The sequence below is a fragment of the Artemia sp. Qi Xiang Cuo genome, chromosome 7 (assembly GCF_049724085.1).
Source record: "Artemia sp. Qi Xiang Cuo chromosome 7, ASM4972408v1, whole genome shotgun sequence".
Lineage (NCBI taxonomy): Eukaryota > Metazoa > Arthropoda > Branchiopoda > Anostraca > Artemiidae > Artemia > Artemia sp. Qi Xiang Cuo.
The window spans coordinates 33128982-33146880 of record NC_142800.1 but is presented as its reverse complement, the minus strand read 5'-3'; the positions used below and the strand labels follow the sequence as shown (position 1 = coordinate 33146880).

At 35.2% G+C, this 17899-nt stretch overlaps 2 protein-coding genes across 2 annotated transcripts in view; one reads left to right on the top strand and one right to left on the bottom strand.

Annotated features, from left to right (window-relative positions):
• Positions 1-17899, bottom strand: part of LOC148950179 (uncharacterized) — a 555619-nt gene that overhangs the window by 287359 nt on the left and 250361 nt on the right. The gene's annotated exons all lie outside the window — the stretch shown is intronic.
• Positions 1-17899, top strand: part of LOC148950180 (fasciclin-2-like) — a 55113-nt gene that overhangs the window by 15128 nt on the left and 22086 nt on the right.

Below are 17899 nucleotides of genomic sequence, written 5' to 3'. Positions count from 1 at the left end.
ACATTCTCCCTTCGTTAAAAATATCAATTCCAATTTGCCGCAAAAATATATCACATTTCCAACAGGGAGACACAAAAAAGGATATTTCTATAAGAATGATACTCTTGAATAGAATAAATCCTGCCATGCTCAATTTTTGACTCAACTATTTTGTTTTGACAGTTCCATTGTAAAAAATTCATTATAGACAAAAGAAGATCCATTAAGAAAATTTTTAGAAAACAGAAAACAAATCATTTTCAAGTTGAATTGTTGTAACTTAGAGAAACTCGTTATTGGAAATGCGTCCAATATTCTGTCTCCGTCTCAACATATTTTTTTCACAGCTTCTAAGAATTATGGGACTATAAATTATTCACTAAAGTTGTCTCTTCTTCATCTTATTGGGATAATCTTGAGATCTTATTGTCATGTTTTATCTAAGAAAGAAATCGTAACGAATAATTATATCATGAGCACCAGGATTCGTCAGGGTTCCTCCCGGTACAATGTTTATTTACACTTTTTTTTTTTTTTTTTTTTTTTTTTTTTTTACTTAAGTTAATTGGAGATTTTTATTTTTTAATTAGCCCTTATTCGGCTCAAAGCCCTTCAAGGAATTTATATTCTCGTATTCTACAAGGGTTTACATAAAGCCCTTATAAACCTTTGTATGTACGGGTTTTTTTAAACGTTTGATATATCACACAGCAGTTACCTAAAATCTAAGTTAGAATGTGTAAAAATTTAAACTGGAAACTGAAGTGAGTTCTTCTAATTATCATTTCACTTTTATTTAGATTCTCGTGTAATATTAGTTTAACCTTTGTGCTTTTCGTAGTTGAATAAAGGACGCTTCTTTTTGCGTTTATACTAGCCATAATTTCTAAAGGGATCCACGTGAGTCAACTCTGTGGTTCTAGATTTTTCTTCCTTCGCCTTTAAAGTTAATCTCACCACTAGTAAACCATATCGTTGTCACATTACAGTCCAGATGCATTTTACAAAGAGTGGTCATGAATGTTTATACTGCTCTTCGCAAACGCTTATTTTCAACGGCCTTACTTTTTCCGACATTAGGTCCATGGGCATCTACAGACTGGAGATGGGATAGGCCTAGCATTTCATTCCCTCCGCTTTAAAAACTAATGGTTTTTAAGTTTTTTAGAGAATTATGGTTGTATATCAAAAGTTACCAGTGAAAAACCAGAGAGCCTTATAAAGTAACCTTCCACTTTCTGTAAGCTACTTATCAAATTTTCTGCTCATACGTGAACATAGTTTTTTTGGGGGGAGTGGGGTATTTTTAGTGAGGCGCTAGATTTCTTAATTCTACAAATATTGAAAAGAACTACAATCAGCTTATTTGAGCTAGTTTTGGGGATATAACTAGTGTAATCTGCAAAGAAATAATCGTTGTTTATTTTAAGTTTCCCCTTCACTTCTTAAATTTGATAAGAAAACTTTTTTTCAAACAGTCCGTGGTAACGAACTGTAAGTAAGGAGCGACCCGGATCAATAGTAACCGAAACTCTAAAAGACGGAATCTTGATACCAATAGATACATCAAAAGAATCAGATTTTTATGCTGATTTCAAATATATAAGTTTCATCAAGTTTAGTCTTACCCACCAAAAGTTCAGAGCCTAAGAGTATTTGCCTTATTTTCAAAGAAAGGGTGAAATACCACCTAAAAGTCATAGAATGAAAATCACACCATCAGATTCAGAGTATCACAGAACCGTACCGTAGAGATACCAAGCTCCTATCTGCAAAAATGTGGAATTTTGTATTTTTTGCCAGAAGAAAGGTCAAGGATGCGTGTTTATTTTTTTTTCTGGGGTGATCGTATCGACCCAGCGGTCCTAGAATATCGCAAGAGGGCTCATTCCAGCGGAAATTAAAAGTTCTGGTGCCTTTTTTAAGTGACCAAAAAAACTGGAGGGCAACTAGGCTCCCTCCCTCGCTCATTTTTTTACAAAGTCACCCAATAAATAACTTTGAGACAGCCATTTTGTTCAGCATAGTCGAAAAAATATAATAACTATGTGTTTAGGTGTAAAATGACCCCCCACAGTCCCCGGAGGAAGGGCAGCAAGTTGTGTCTTTTGCCCATTGTTAACACATAGTATTTGTTATTGGGAAGTATACAGCCAGTTTTGGGGGAGGGTGTGTGTGGGTGGGGTGAATTTCTATGGGGAGAATCTTCCTTGGAGAGGGACATTTCTGGGGGGGGTGAATAGGAACGGGGAAATGTTACATCGGGAGGTTTTGACAGAATTACTATACGAAATTCTTTTTAATTGTCTTACATTCTTAATTGTCTTACGTTCCGGGAGAATTATCCAGGGGCTTTTTCCGTGTGTTTTGTTTTTTGGAAAATAATTTCCACGGAAGTTGGCATTTCTGGAGTGATCAAAAAACCGATTAGAGATTCAAGTCTTATTCTAATGAAAGAATGCTAAGGAGAATTTTTCAGGGTGACTCTTGCACACGCACTTTTAAATGGTGGGGTATTTTCAGCGAAGCTGAATGGGGCGGTAGGGAGGGGACGGTGTAGGGGTACACTTTCGGTGGAATGAACTGTCTCCGGGGGAGTTGCACGTGAGGGGGAGGGCTATATTTAGTAGATAATTAGCCACATTTACCGGTATTATTTCAAAAATGAACAGAAAATTTTTCCATGTATGAAGAGTTGCCTATTTTTCAAAACATTGCCTTATAGTCAATAGTTATTCTGTCTACTCAAAGGGAAAAAATGGGGTCGGTTAGTTAGAATAGGAAGATTTTTTCCAAGTACTAACAGCTTTTGCTTATGGATCGAGGTATTGAGGAGGGAGCAACCCTTCATATCCAGAATAAAGCTGTCATAATCAATACATAAATTTTGTTTCGATTTTTCATGTACCGTGAGCCAAATTCGAACCTGCATTAGTTGAAAAACGTCCAGAAATTAAATAAAAAAAAATACAAGTCTTTTTTAACTGAAAGTAAGGAGCGACATTAAAACTTAAAACGAACAGAAATTATAGTATATATGAAAGGGCGGTGCAGCCTATTGTTGCAGTCAGAATGTGACCGTTGTCTACACTAAATTTTCTGTAGTTGATCAAAAACACTTTTTGCACAAAATTACTTTCCAGAAAAAAAGTAAAGAACTCTATCAAACCAAAAATGAACAAAAATAGAGTCAAATAAACCACCAAGCATACAGTTACCACAAATCAGTATTAAGAAATAAATGAAACCCAAAAAAATAGAAATTAAAATAAGTCAAACTAAAAAACGAGCAGAAATTAATCTGAGTAGGGTTTTAAACCCTACTATGCTTCTAAAAGCCAGAATATAATTTTTACTGTGTCGAAAAAAAAATCTAAATGAATTTACTGAAAAAAATGTGAATTGTCAGTTTAATATACATATTGCTGATATTTATTCCTTAAAATTTAAATTACTTTTTGATTTCTTAAAGTTATAAAAATGAAAACATTTAAAAGAATTTTTTTCAGTAAAGTACAAATTATATTCTGGATTTTAGAAAGCATAGGGTTTAGAACCCTATAAGGGTTTAGAACTACGTTGAAAAAAATGGCTATCTCAAAATTTCGATTGGATATGTTTGGGGAAATGGTGGACGTGAGATGGGGGTTAGTTGCCCTCCAATCACTTTCGACTATTTAAAAGGGCACAGCCTTTTGAATTTCTAATAAAATGAGCCCTTTTTCAAGTGTATATGAAAAAGTTTTCAATAAAAACATAATATACCACCAGGGCATAGATTACAAACTGAGCTATGAGGGCTGGGGGTAGTGTCATCTTCAAAGACATAATTTCTAAAATTTCACCTACGTTGAACAAAATGGCTTACTGAAAAATTTGATTTGATGTGTGTAGGGAGCTGGTGCGCGTGAGAGGGGGGGGTTACTGACCCACCAAAAACTTTAGAATATTAAAAGCGGCCCTAGCCCACTAAATTTCAAAATTAATTAACACTTATTAATTGCCGATGAAAAAAATATATATAAAAAAATTATATGCTTCCAGGGTATAACTTAAACCTTTGCCCTGGGGGGTTCTTGAGGGTTTTTCATCCTCAAATACAGAAGTTCAAGAATTTTCAAATACTTTGAACAACAAGGCTATCTCTCAACTTTGTTTGAATAGTTTTGGGGTCATGGCGGGCTTGCGTGGGGGGTTAGTTGAACTCAGGTTGGTTACTACTTTTAAAAGGGCACTAGCCCTCTCGAAGTCCAATCAAATGAGCCCCTTTTGAAGTTTCTACGACAAAACTGTCTATAAAAAACATACATGTCCCCAGGGTAGAACTTACAACCCGGGCCCAGAGGGTTGTGAGGGGGGGGTTATCATCCACCACTACCTGATTGTAAGCCCATGCACAGTGGCGTGAGAGGGGGGGGCGCGTGCGAGGGGGTTAGTTGTTATTAAATAAAATTAGACTATTAAAAAGGGCTCCAGCCCTTTCAATTTCCAATCGAATAAGCCCTTTTTAAAGTTTCTACGACAACTCCTTCTATAAAAACTTCATATGCCCCCAGGGCATAATTTACAACCCTTGCCATGAGGGCTTTGTTGGGGGTTGTCATACTCAAAGACGTAATTTCCAGAACTTTCAACTACGTTGAAAAAAAATGGCTATCTCAAAATTTTTAGCGGATGTGGTGGTGGATTGGGTGGGCGTGAGAGGGGGGTTAGTTGCCCTCAAATTATTTTTTACTATTAAAAAGGGCACGGGCCATTTCAATTTCCGATCGAATAAGCCCTTTAACAAGTTCCTACGACAACCTTCTATGAAACCTTACCGGCCCCCAGGGTATAACCGACAGTCCTTGCCCAGAGGGCTGTGGTGGGGGGGGGGCTGTTGTCATCCTTAAAGACCAAATTATTACAAAATTAAACCACGTTGAACACACTGGCTATCACAAAATATTGAGTGGAGGTGATGGGAGAAATGGTGGGCGTGAGAGGGGGTCAGGTGCCCTCCAATCACTTTCGACGATTAAAAAGAGCACTATCACTTTTACTTTCCAATCGAATGAGACCATTTTGACGTGTCTACGACAAAGCTTTCAAGAACAAACATTATCTACCCCCAGGGCATTCCTTATAACCTGGGACCTGACTAAGGTGGGGGGGGAGTTTAAGGCTCCATTAGAAAATTTCCAAAAATTACAACAACCTTTAACCAACTGAATAAATCAAAAATTTGATTGGATGTGTATGGAGAATTGGTGGTCGTGATCGGGGTGTTAGGTGCCTTCCAGTCACTTTCTACGATTAAAACCTTCACTATCACTGACAATGTACAATCGACTGATACCATATTGAATTTTCTAAGACAACGATTGCAATAATAATCTGAGATGCCCCCCGGGCAGCAGTTAACCCCCTGGTCCTGCGGGATGTGCGGGGGGGGGGTTGCCCACAGAAAATAACATTTGTAACACCTTTAAAAACCGTTGAAATAAAAGACGAAACCAAAAGTTTGATATGATGTTTTTGGTGAAAAGGTGGGCGTGAGAGGGGAGTTAATTGCCCTCCAATCACTTTCGACTATTAAAAACTGCACTAGCCCTTTGGATTTCCAATCGAAAGATCTATTTTTGAAGTTTTTACGACAACGCTTTCTATAAAACTTACAACCCTTGCCCTGAGGGTTGTGAGGGAGTGTCCGCCTCAAAAACATAATTTCTATCTGGAAATCAACTACGCTGAACAAAATTTTTATCTCAAAATTTTTTTTGGTTGTTTTTGGATTTGTTTCTAAACTATTATATATAAATCATTTTTTTTTTTTTTGATTAGCATTAAAAATAAATAGGATTCTTTCGTTTTTACAAATAATCGCAAAACTAAAGGGACAAAATGTATATTTGTTTCTTCTCAAAAAATTATTTTTTTTCCCCAAAAAAAAAATTATATTTTTTCTAGGAATTTTTTTTCTAAAAAAAATGATTTCTAAGCCTAATATTGCTGCACATCTTTTCTTTAGTATTTATTTCGTCTGGCTTTTGATTTTATTCGTCGACATCAATTAACATGACTGTCAACTTTAGTATTCCTTTAATTTTTTCCACAATCCAAATCGATAAAAGATCCACTCTTTCATTCCCTTTTTATTCAGAAATTCTAAAGTACCAATTGGAATCACTTATACTTCTAGATGTACTGATAGGTTAAAGCTATTTTATTTTTCACTTTGCTACCAACATTGGAATTTCTAAATTAAAGGTATCGTGGGGGGATGAGACAAAAGGGAAGAAATTTCTTATCAATATGATTCACATAATGTAACCTGATTCGAAATAGGTTCCAAAACCACTTGATCGACCCACCCTTCCCTTATAAAAGAATATCGATGATGTATAGATATTCAAGCATAAGAGGAGGTCGGGAATTCAGATTATACAAAACAGAACTGATATTACAGAACAATTACCGCTGGTAATAGTAGTAATAATATTGCTGTTCCAAAACAAAAGGGCATATACCAGTTTTTGTTTATTAAGAAGTTACAAATTGATAAAGATTTGTCTTGTGGTTTCTTAGCTAATGGTTATATTTGATAAGGCGTATTTAGTTAAGAGGAGATCTGGGAGGGAAACTATGATCGGACAAATCCGTCTATTATCCGTCTATGGAGTTGTTCGCTAGTATCCGTCGATGGCAGTTCATATTTTTTTGGATTTTATGCAAATCGCGGATATTGGCGAATGACTCGCTTTTATGGTTGCTAGGTATTTGGTTTTAATTCCAGTAATTTTTGGCTTTTATTGAATTTTATTCAACTTTTAATTATTTGGTTTTTTGGTTTCTTTTCACATTGACTGTCCGCATTTGTTTTTGTTGGTTTTTTTTCTTCAGCACTTTTCTTGAATACATTATTTCGTTTATCGCTGAAGAAGAGAGGCAGTTGTACTCTCGAAATATTCGCTTTATTTGTTTATTCAGTATTTTCGTTCGGCCTTAAAAATCACATTTTTGATTGTTTTCTTTTCTTATATTATGGCAGGCCAATGTGGTTTAAGAAATTATCTTTAACTCAAATCCAGCCTGATGCGGTTTTATATGCTTAGTAATGAGAAGGGCCACTACTCGGTTCTTGCTGTAATTTTACAGTTTTTTCCGTAAATAAAAGTGTTTTATCAAAAACTTTACCAGTTGTATTTGCTCAAAATTACGAAATTATCCATGAAAAATTTAAAGAAATATCCGTCAAGTTTGGTGCGACCAGGACGGCAAATTATAAAAACAAACTTTAATAACAATGGCAGTCACACTGGAAGAAATGAAAGGAGATCCGTAACATAGGTCCGAAGGATCACTGCAATTCCAATCGCTCCAGGTTCTTGACCCCTTCATTTTTAAACAGACTGAATATACAGATGGACATTTTTTTTTTTTTTTAAGGAAAGTTTTTTTATTTACATTTAAATTCAGCTTTTAATAATTTTATTGGATAAATTTTTTTTAATAAGCAACCCTATATTATTTCTATATTAACTCGGAAAATAAATACTAGAACTATGAGCATTCAATGAGCCTGTCTTAAGCTGAAATGCAGGCTAATCAGCCACTTTCGGATACCCGTTTTATAATTATCAAATAATACCGGGTACTTCTATGATACAACCCCTACCGCTCAAGTTGTTCATTCATTGACACATTATAGAACCATTTTTTTGGTTAGTTTCTTTCAGCTTAGCGTGAGACAAGACAAAGATGACTGCAGAATAGATGGAAAATATATAGTCTGTTCTAAGAATTTGCACATTACGGGGGGGGGAGAGTTAGTATTTGGACAGTGTGAAGTTAGAAAACCATTCTTACTTCATAACATGCAGACGTATAATACTTAGGTATATTTCATTAGGATTGAGCGTCAGAGAAACATATTAGAAGAATATTAGGTAGCGGATATATCATACAAGTGCCTAATGTCGAATTGCAATTATACAGTAAATCAACCCCAAAGATAGCTTTTAATCACAACCAAAAACATGTTTTTCAAAAATCATATTTTTTAATTCAACATCAATGTTACTTCAACAAATTGAATACAAAACAAAAAATAGATGGACTACTTTCCGCACACCGTGTGATCAAAACCGGAAAGAAACTTAGGAGCCACATTAGCTTAAATCTTAGAAATGAAGTTCTTGTTACCAAAAGTAACCACTTTACTTCTATGAGTTGCGCACCTAAAACTTTTCGGGTTAGAAATACATTTCGGGCTGGGCCCCGCAACTAACTCTACATAGGAACAGAAAACATTAGTTTTTAGTTTGGCCTTGAAATGCAGGAAAATATAACAACTAAATTCGAAGCAATTCTACATACATAAAAAATGACTTCTATTGATGAGCTGCGCAGCTAAACTTTTCAGTTTAGAAATATATTTCGGCTTGGGCCCCGCAGCTAACTCTTTATGTAAGAACAGAAAACACTAAACTTTAGTTTGGCCTACAGGAATACAGGTTGGAATACAGGAAAAATAGAACAACTAGATTCGAAGCAATTCTGCAGACATAAAAAAGGACTTTCTCGTTCCCAAATAGAGACTATAGGTCTACCAACACTGGAGTAATGGAGGATCAACGCCTCGGAGCCTTGCGACACTCCGCACTACGATTCATTTGTCGCATACTGGGGTGGAGGGGGGACTAGCTTAAGTGGCATGCAAACTTAATGTAATTTCTGGACTAAAAACAAACATGCACCTTGCTCAGGCCTCTTCCTATTTTTTCTCGATTCTTGTCCGGTTCTAGTTTATATTTCATTCACCTAACTTAAGTAAGGCTACAAAGGCCGATAAACTCTCGTGTGTGTTTTTCAGATTTTGTTTCAGTGTTAGAGCTGGCTGTACAAATCAGAACCAGAAAACAAACCGCAAGTGCATGAGGGGGCTTAGATATTTTCTCCTTTTTCTTAACATAGCGCCTATTTGTAATTCTAGGAACAACGAGCTTCCCTAGTTGCATTCATAAAAGAAAAGTAGTATGATTATATTTTGAAGTTAAAACTATACTTAGAACCGTTGTTAAGTTGTTTGCTTAAAACTAGAAGAGAAACTAGACGAGCGCAAGAGAAAACAAGCAGGGCATACGTTTACAGTGGACGAAAATCTTCACACGCGGAGGGCAATCCGTTTTAAATTCACCAAATATCTACCAAAAAATTACAAAAAAAAACATGATAAATTTACAGAAATCGATATCTGATCTATAAAAGGGACTTGTTTGGAGTAAATGGTCCCGTTCTCCGAAGAATGTATCTAAAATACCAAAACCATTGGATTCCCATACTCATGAAGAAGGGCGTTTTTGTTCCCACAACAAGAACTGTCTTAAAATAAAAAAAAAGGATGTTTACATTCGCACATCATGCAAAAAATCAAAATGTTTTCACACTAACATTTTCACACTTCTGAATTAATTGACAAAAAATATTTTCTAATATGTTCTCAAAGGAAAGATCAGGAGGTGGGTGTAGATCGGGAGTATATCCTTGTGGTTGAACCCACAATTCCTTGCTCATCCGGTGAGAACAGCTCGGGAAACGGTTTTGGACAGTGCTCTGTATTGTGAATATGTCAGATATGATTTTTAGGCGCGGTGGCGACGAAATACGAAATAATTAAAATAAATTCTTCGGTTTGAGGAGTTTTGTCAGAACCATAAATTCTAAGATCATAAAGACACTCAAAACTTTTGACGCGTTTGCAGCCAAATATAGCCTACACTTCAGTGAGGATTCATGGCAAAAACGTAGCATGGAAGACTGATAAAAGAGGAATCATTTGCGCTTTAATATGGACTTAAGCTTTATGATTCCTGCGTTGGTTTTAGTATGTTATTTTTCTGTATAAATATTAGTCAAGGCCATTCATGGAGGGGGTGTACCAGGTTTGAATCCCCTCCCCCCGCAAAAATTGTCAGACTCGTAAAAAAATTAAATAAAATGTTTTTTAAATATTTGTTTGGTTTGGTTTTTACCCCCCCCCCCTCCCGAAAAAAATCTCGGATACGCATTTGGTACTACGGTTTGTATTTTTCAACATTTGATTACAATTTTGAAATTATTTGAAAGCTAAGTTTTAGCTTTATCCATGTAATGAATTATATTTTTTAAATTACCTTAAATTTTTTTTAATTGACAAATACGTTGAAAAGGTTGCAAAACCCTGCAAAAATAGCAAAATATTCCTACTTCTTGAGCAAATTTAGGTCATTGCTTCAGAAAAAGTCTAATCAGTATCACATTTCGGGCTTGGTAAATCCATAGATCTGTGCCAAATGATTCCAATGATGCAAAAAATACAACTTACAGCTGAGGCTTGTCGTAAGATTACATGTTTTACAGGGAACATAAACCATAAACTAACAAGGACATTAACATAAAAGTTTGTTTTTTGCTGGACCAAGCAAAGGCTATTCATTCCTGAAAACCACAGCTTCCTAAGGAACTGGTTCCCTCTCCTACCTGTTTCCTGTATTTTTGCCTATGCAACACTTACCGTAAAGGCTCAATTGAAGCAATTGTCAAAATAGGCTTCTTTCTTGCAAACCTACCATGTTTTATTTTTATTTCTTTATCACCATGATACTAATACAGATAGATTATTTCAGTCAAACTTAAGATCATAGAATGACTAATTTTACAGCTTCTCTTTTTTTCCTCGATGAAACAGGATCTGTTTACGTTTGCATAATTCTTGAAAACTTTTATGAAACAAATCACTTATTTAGTCTTCAAAATCTTAAAGACGATAACAAAAAGGGAGCGCTAATATCAAGTTTCGAATCATCCAGAAAAGAGTGAACAATGCTTAAAAACTACAAGAAGAGGGGGCAGAATGTTCATTTCTAGAGATATTCATTTAATAAAAAACCCTAAGAAAAGGGGAAATCCAGCCAAAGAGAGGAGATCAAATGAAATCGAAGCCCTACAAGTCAGCCTGGCGCTGTCACTCATCTGAGTAAAAGAAAATAGCCCCCTTTGCTGTAACAGGGCCATTGCAAAATAAAGAATAATCAAGTAAGTGATATAGTAAATTGCCACTAAAAAAATTTTACTGCTTGCCACATAAAAGATTTCTTGTCAATTTGAGTTAAGAAGAAACGATTTCATAGAATGAACGAGCCATAGCAGAAAATACAAATTCAAGGTAAAGATATTTCAAGAACAGAAGAAACATTCGTGAAATACAGGCAGATGACAATTCACAAGCCAACTCACAACGGCAGGCCGCCCCCCCCTGTTCACGAGATGTCGCAGGATTTTTCCTGAGGGGGGGGGTTGACAATCTGACCTCAACTTCTTGAATCCTACCCCTGTCCATGTGAAGGCGGAGGGGGCTATCCTATCTTGGAATTACGTCAGGAATTATGCATCCAGATTGAAGGTCAATTTGAATTCAGCTTAAAAATTTTACCATCGTTTTCTGATACCATATATTGCTGGAGCTTATCGGTATTTTTACCAGATTTTTTCAAAGTTTTACCGGATATTCTGATAAGAGACCGTGCCAGCAGAAACTCTATTGTATTGCTATGTTCCGCTTTCGATTACGTACCGTATTAACAATTCTTATGAAGCCATGAACTTCATATGATGAGAGCCTCGTGTCAAAACTACACAAATACATATGTGTTTCAAGAAAACTCCTTAAAAATGTCGCCAAAAAATTTCTTTTTTTTTTAGAACGAAAATGTTGCCTGGATTATATTGAGTGTATTTTTTTCTTTTTTTTTTTTTACAGAATTGCATTTTACAGTAGCCTATATCTTAAATAGGAAAGATTTTTCGCCGACTTACAATTGCGTCACGGTTTAGGCGGTTACTTCAACAGGAATACGAAATTCAATCCGGAAACACAGGGTAGCATATAGGCAGCAATATTCCAACAAGGGTAACACCCAAAGTAAATTTTTAGAAGACTAGTTCAAGATGAACAAATTAATGCCTATTCGACCATACCTAACGTGGTCTTTCTGATTCGTCAAAAAAAAGTTTCTAATCAAGAATTCGGAACATTACAACGTCATGAGTGAGTGCTGCCACTGATTTTTGACATGATGTCAACCTAAGTCAAGATCTAACTTTAAAAATATATCTTTACATTAAGTCTCCGTTGCCCAGTCTCAGAAATCATGGATACAGGGTGGCATACACCACACATGGCAGAACAATTTATGCTTTGAGATTTTCGCCAGGTGACGAATAGTAGGAAGACCTTCACTTATGTCAATAGTTGACTAGATAGTTGTCCATAAATTAAATTTGATTTTTTTTTTTTTTTTTTTTATTTTTTTTTTTTTTTTTTATTTAATTCAGCCAACAATTTTTTTACTAGCAGGTGGACAGTACTGTACATTAAATATCATAAGTAATTAATTGTTAAGCCGAAAAGTTACATTTAAAGGATTTAAAATTCCGTAAGATTTAGTGGTAAGATTCTAGGTGTTTGAATGTGAACTTCAAAAAGACTTTCGGCATACCATCATGGCCACTTGTTAAGACCAAGGCCGTATCCAAGGGGGACCGTTTCAAGACTTGAACCTCCCTCCTCCACCAATTTTGTCCGACTCATAAAAACGTAAAAAAATGCATAAAAACTATTTTTTATGTTTTTTGTATCCACTCCCCGACCTAAATACCCCCCCCCCATGAAAACAACACCGGGAGACACTCGTGTTTAATATATTTGTTTTTGGATGATTGGTTAATTGTTAGTAAATTATCATTACTATTAGTTAAAATTAAATTCAAATATTATTTTAAATTAAAAATTAATTACTTATTAAACTTAGTAAAACAATATGAAATGAGTGATGAATAAAAACCCCTTTTAATGGTTTATTTGTAAAAATACAAGATTCAAAGAGTTTCTCCATTTATGGGCCAAATATGGATAAAATGAAGCCGTTGGAGGTCAATTTCACCAATTACATAAAACAAACTATAAAAAAAAACCATAAAAACACAAAAACAAATCCATAAAAACAAGTCGCAGGAAAGAAATTGCAAAAGAAGATTCATTACTGGTTTGACTTAGTGTGCCAATTATGTGAAGGGGAAAAGTACAGGATTGTTTGGTGTTTGCTGGTGTCTTTGACGAATGTCCATAAACATATCTAGAAAAGACTTAGTAAAATTGGCCGTAGTGTATGTAGGATGCAAGAAAAATTGGTACTGTTGCGCTTAATGGTACACACGAAAGAAGTTAAGTTTGGTTAATGCTAATAAAAAAATAAAATAGGATAAATATATAATAGTTTAGAAACAAATTTGGGCTATATATTTGCACATTAGGGGGATGAGGGGGAAACCATAGCATTTCTTAAATACGTAGCCTCCCCTCCCCACGAGACCCCCCCCCTAAACCCCCGAATACCACAGTTTAAATCTTTCAAACTCATTGCAACAACGCTCTCTTCGTACACATTAGAGATAACTTACACGCGTTTCGGTTCTCCATAAATGCAGTAGTCCTTCGACAGTCTATAGCGCTGTGTACCATTAAGCGCAACTTGACCGAAAAATTTGGTTGCGTAAGTGTTTTTTTTTTACCCTTAGACTTAAAGAATATTCCAGTGAATCTACATAGTTATGAGTCTATCAGGTGCTTCAGTGCTAATACCTCAAAGAAAAAAGGATTTGATCAGATTGGCTTCTGAAATAATCAAATATCTAAATACAAAGGGAAACTATGGTCTATGGTTAAAAATTGAAAAATAAAACATCAAAACAACAATGGTTAACAATCACAGCATTTCGTGCTACATTTCAACATGACTCATGCAACGTTGACAGGGCCTACCTTTCTTAGATCAAGCCTCCGTCACTGTGGAAAAAAATAAACTATTTATAAATTGAAAAAAAAGGGTACAAAACTTGTACAATAGATACAAATCAAAAGTTCTGCAAAATAAAATTAATGAGTGAACCAGACATAGAAAAGAAATATTCAGCGTTTTTATCATTAAAAATTTAAATGTCATTGAGAATTTATGCCCAAATCAAAGGTCACCAGTGCTTCATGTAAATAGATCCAAACAATAAAAGAGAGCCAAAACCATTAGTATTTTCGGTACTTATTAAGAAACCAGAAAACACGCAAGAGGTGAAGTTTCGTTAAATATAATGAAATAAAGCAAAATAGGATGAAAATATAATAGTTTATGAACAAAATAGTGGTATATCTTTTATAAATAGGGGGGGGCTTCATATACAACACAAAATATTTTAAAAATTGGTAACGGCATTTGCAAAAAAAAAATGCATCGGAAAACTGTTTTTAATTATGAGGTAATTAGATTCTAGAAGTGGTTCTTCGCGTGTTTTCTGAATTCTTAATAAGTACCGTATTTTCTATCCAGTTATTTAAGCAATAAGTTAATTGAGACTGAACGGGTATTTTTGGTAAAGTTTCTAACAAGAACACACGAGGATCGATTTCAATGACCATTTACCCCCAGAAATCGAATAAATTACGTTCACAAACATAAATCTCATTGTTAGGGAATGCTATATATAGCTAATTTATGTCAGGTTGTCAAAAATAAAAAATTTGAAATCGTAAAATTATTGGTACTTACGTGTTACACAGACCACACTACAGTTCTGGATCTGAGCAAAACCCGTTTCTTTGTCTGCGTTCGGAGATAATTAGCTTAGTCTCAGTGAGATAAACTACTATGCAGGCACAATTTAGTTAAATATTTAATATATAGAGTTTATTAGGTTAGGTATTTAATATAATACTTTCTGGGCGGCCTGCTTTCCATAATTTTTTGTTGTAGTTTCCATCATACTCAGGTATGTTTCATTAGGATTAACCTAACTTTACTTCTTTTTTGTGGTCGCTATAACACATAAGCACTAAACTTATCATCTCTGCGGGACTCCTTCGGAGCGCACAAATCTTTTGCTTTGGAGGAATAATCCATAAGACTATTTTCTTAACATCACCGTGGGCTCTTTAGAAATAATATGAAAAAGTCAACAGCTTAAAAGAGAACACAGTTTATAGAATTATCCAGTAAGTTTATCGCAGATCATTTCTGGTCTTCATTCTCGGTGCGAACAAAAAGCTCCTCCCACTTTTTTCTGAATTAGCGGGTTAGTCTGTTTCCGTAAATCAATGAGAAATGGTTACAAAATGCATTATTCGTAATAGTGGGTTTACTAATATGTCCGATTACTCCTATTAGTACTTTGAGTTTTACGTCCAAGAGGGTTATAAATTATATTATTCTTAACAGCTGGTTTCCACTTATTACCGATTATATCTATTATAACTCTAAGTTTCGTGTCCAAGAAAAATCTGAATCGTCCACCCGTGAAAAGATATAATGCCGCTTATGTTTATATCTGCAAAAACCACAGTTTATATAATTATCCAGTATGATAATTACCTATCTCACCCATTAGAAAAAACAGGACCGGGGGGAGAGTGCTCCGGCAAACTTTTTTGCATAAATAAAAAAACTCGGCATCATATCTTTTCCCGCGTAGACATGTCAGACGCGAAACAATCGGAAAGAAGTGGAAACCCGCTATTACGAATAATGCACTTTGTAACCATTTCTCATTGATAGACGCAAACACACTGATCCATAAGTGAAGAAATAAGTGGGAGGAGCTTTTTATTCGCACCGAGAACGAAGACCAGAAATGATCTGCGATAAACTTATTGGATAATTCTATAAACTGTGGCAAAAACGTTCTCTGGAGTACTCGCACCTCGGTCCGGGTTTTTATAATGGGTGAGATAGGGAATGATCATACTGCTAATTCTATAAACTGTGAAAGAGAATGAGTAGATAAGTAACGAAATTGAATTTTGTTACCCTAGTAGTCTCGGTTCAATGGCAGAAGTCTCAAAATCAAAGGCGCTTTAGTAAAACCATTGACTTGTGATGACAAAGATATCGTAGAGATTATACGTTTGTTGAGATGGTTATAAAACTCATTCGTACAATGGGCCAAATTATATCTTCATATTTTAGTCCCTTCATGTTTGAAATAGAGTTGTAGCCTAATTTGTTAAAACGAAACGCAATAAAATTGTTTCGATAAAGAACGACATGTCTCTTTTTTTCGGAATCATAATATAGAACAAATGATCGCAAGAAGCTGAGGGGGGAGGTGTTATTCGATTGAAAATTCTAGAATCTAGTGCTTTTTTAGGAATGAAAAATAATCAGAGGATTTCTAATGCCAATTCAACGCAAACGTGTTAAAGTGTCCTAGGGCTACGAATAAAAATTTCGACATATGCATTTTGACAAAAATTGTTGAAAGTTACATAAGATATGCTTCCAAGGACAACATGATGCGTGCGGCCCCCGGGACAATGCCTAAAATAATACAAAATACCCATTGGTACTTTTCAATTATATCGACCCCACCCATGAAGTCAAGCTAGGTTAATGCTTATGAAATAAAACAAAACATGCTTAAAATATAATAGATTATAAACAAATTTGGTCTATATTTTTGAACATTAGGAGGGTGGGGGGGGAAAGCAGATCGGGAAGGTTAAATTTGATAGAACCCATCCAAGAAGTCAAGTTAGATTAATTCTAATTAAATAAAAAAAAACAGGATGAAAATAAAAGATATTATAACCAAAATTGGGCTTTATATTTGCACATTAGGGGGTGTGTGTGTAAAACATAGCATATATTTAATACTTACCCAAATATACTCTAATTGAACAGGAATTCACCTTTAACCCCCCCTCCCCAATGTACAAATATACAGCGCGAATTTGTTTCTAAACTATTATATTTTCATCCTATCCAAACTTGACTTCGTAAGGTCGATATAATTGATTAGTACCTACCCCTTTTAAAAACAAAAGCTTCATAGATAAACTTGAAGAAATGCAGTTATGTTAACAGATCGTGCAGGGTTTATGGTCTACAAAGTTGGCAAGACCAGAGCAGAGACCAAGTAAACTCCTTCGCGCCCACCCCAACCCCAACTTCATAAGATATGCATGTTTCGTCTCTTTTGGCTCGTGATTGTAAAAGGGTCAATTAGGGGGTAGGGGAGCACTTCAATAAAAACCGGAAAGTGCATGTTTTTACAAACGATACTTCCTTTCCATCAGGATTTTTTGTTTCATATATGGCCAAAGTCACAATTTTTGCCACACACTTGCTTGCAGCCTCTTTGGAATGGCTCCTATTCAAAGACCTAGTGACGTCAATTGAAGGACACAGAAGGGTACGTGTTCCTATGATTCTTAATTCCCCCTCCTCATATATCTTGTAAAATACCTTTTGGGGGGAGGGATATTTTCATTAAAAAAAATGTCTTTTTGGGTATTGTAATTTGGAAAAATAAAAAAAACTACAAATTTGCCTACCCTGTATCTTGGAAAGGTACTTGCGTATTATCCAGAACACAATAAAGAAGTTTGCTGACTGGGTGGCACCAAATACATTCTTGCTCTGGGTGCAGCCATGCTTAGATCGGTTCCTGACCCTTAGAGGTAATGTAAACTTTGGAAATGGGTTTTTCTTGGTTAAACCCAATAATTAAAATTCTAAGTATTTGTCAAAAGGCTCATTTCCTAGTTAAAATCCCATTTCCTTGATAACTAAATTAATTGTGAATATTTGCTTTAATTCCTGGAAGTTGACAGATTAAGGTGGAACAGTTCTGTCAAATGCCCGGATGTGTATCTGCATATTGTGCTGAATATAAGTTACCAATTTAGATTATTTGAGTCAGTTCAAATTCTGTATCTGTCCTCGCCATATGTACATCCACTGTATTATATGTATAAATTAACATTTTATGCAAACATAAACTATATGTTGGTTAGAGACTCTAGACATCCTCCACCGGTAGAACCCAGATAATAGGCCAACGCTACCATAAGACT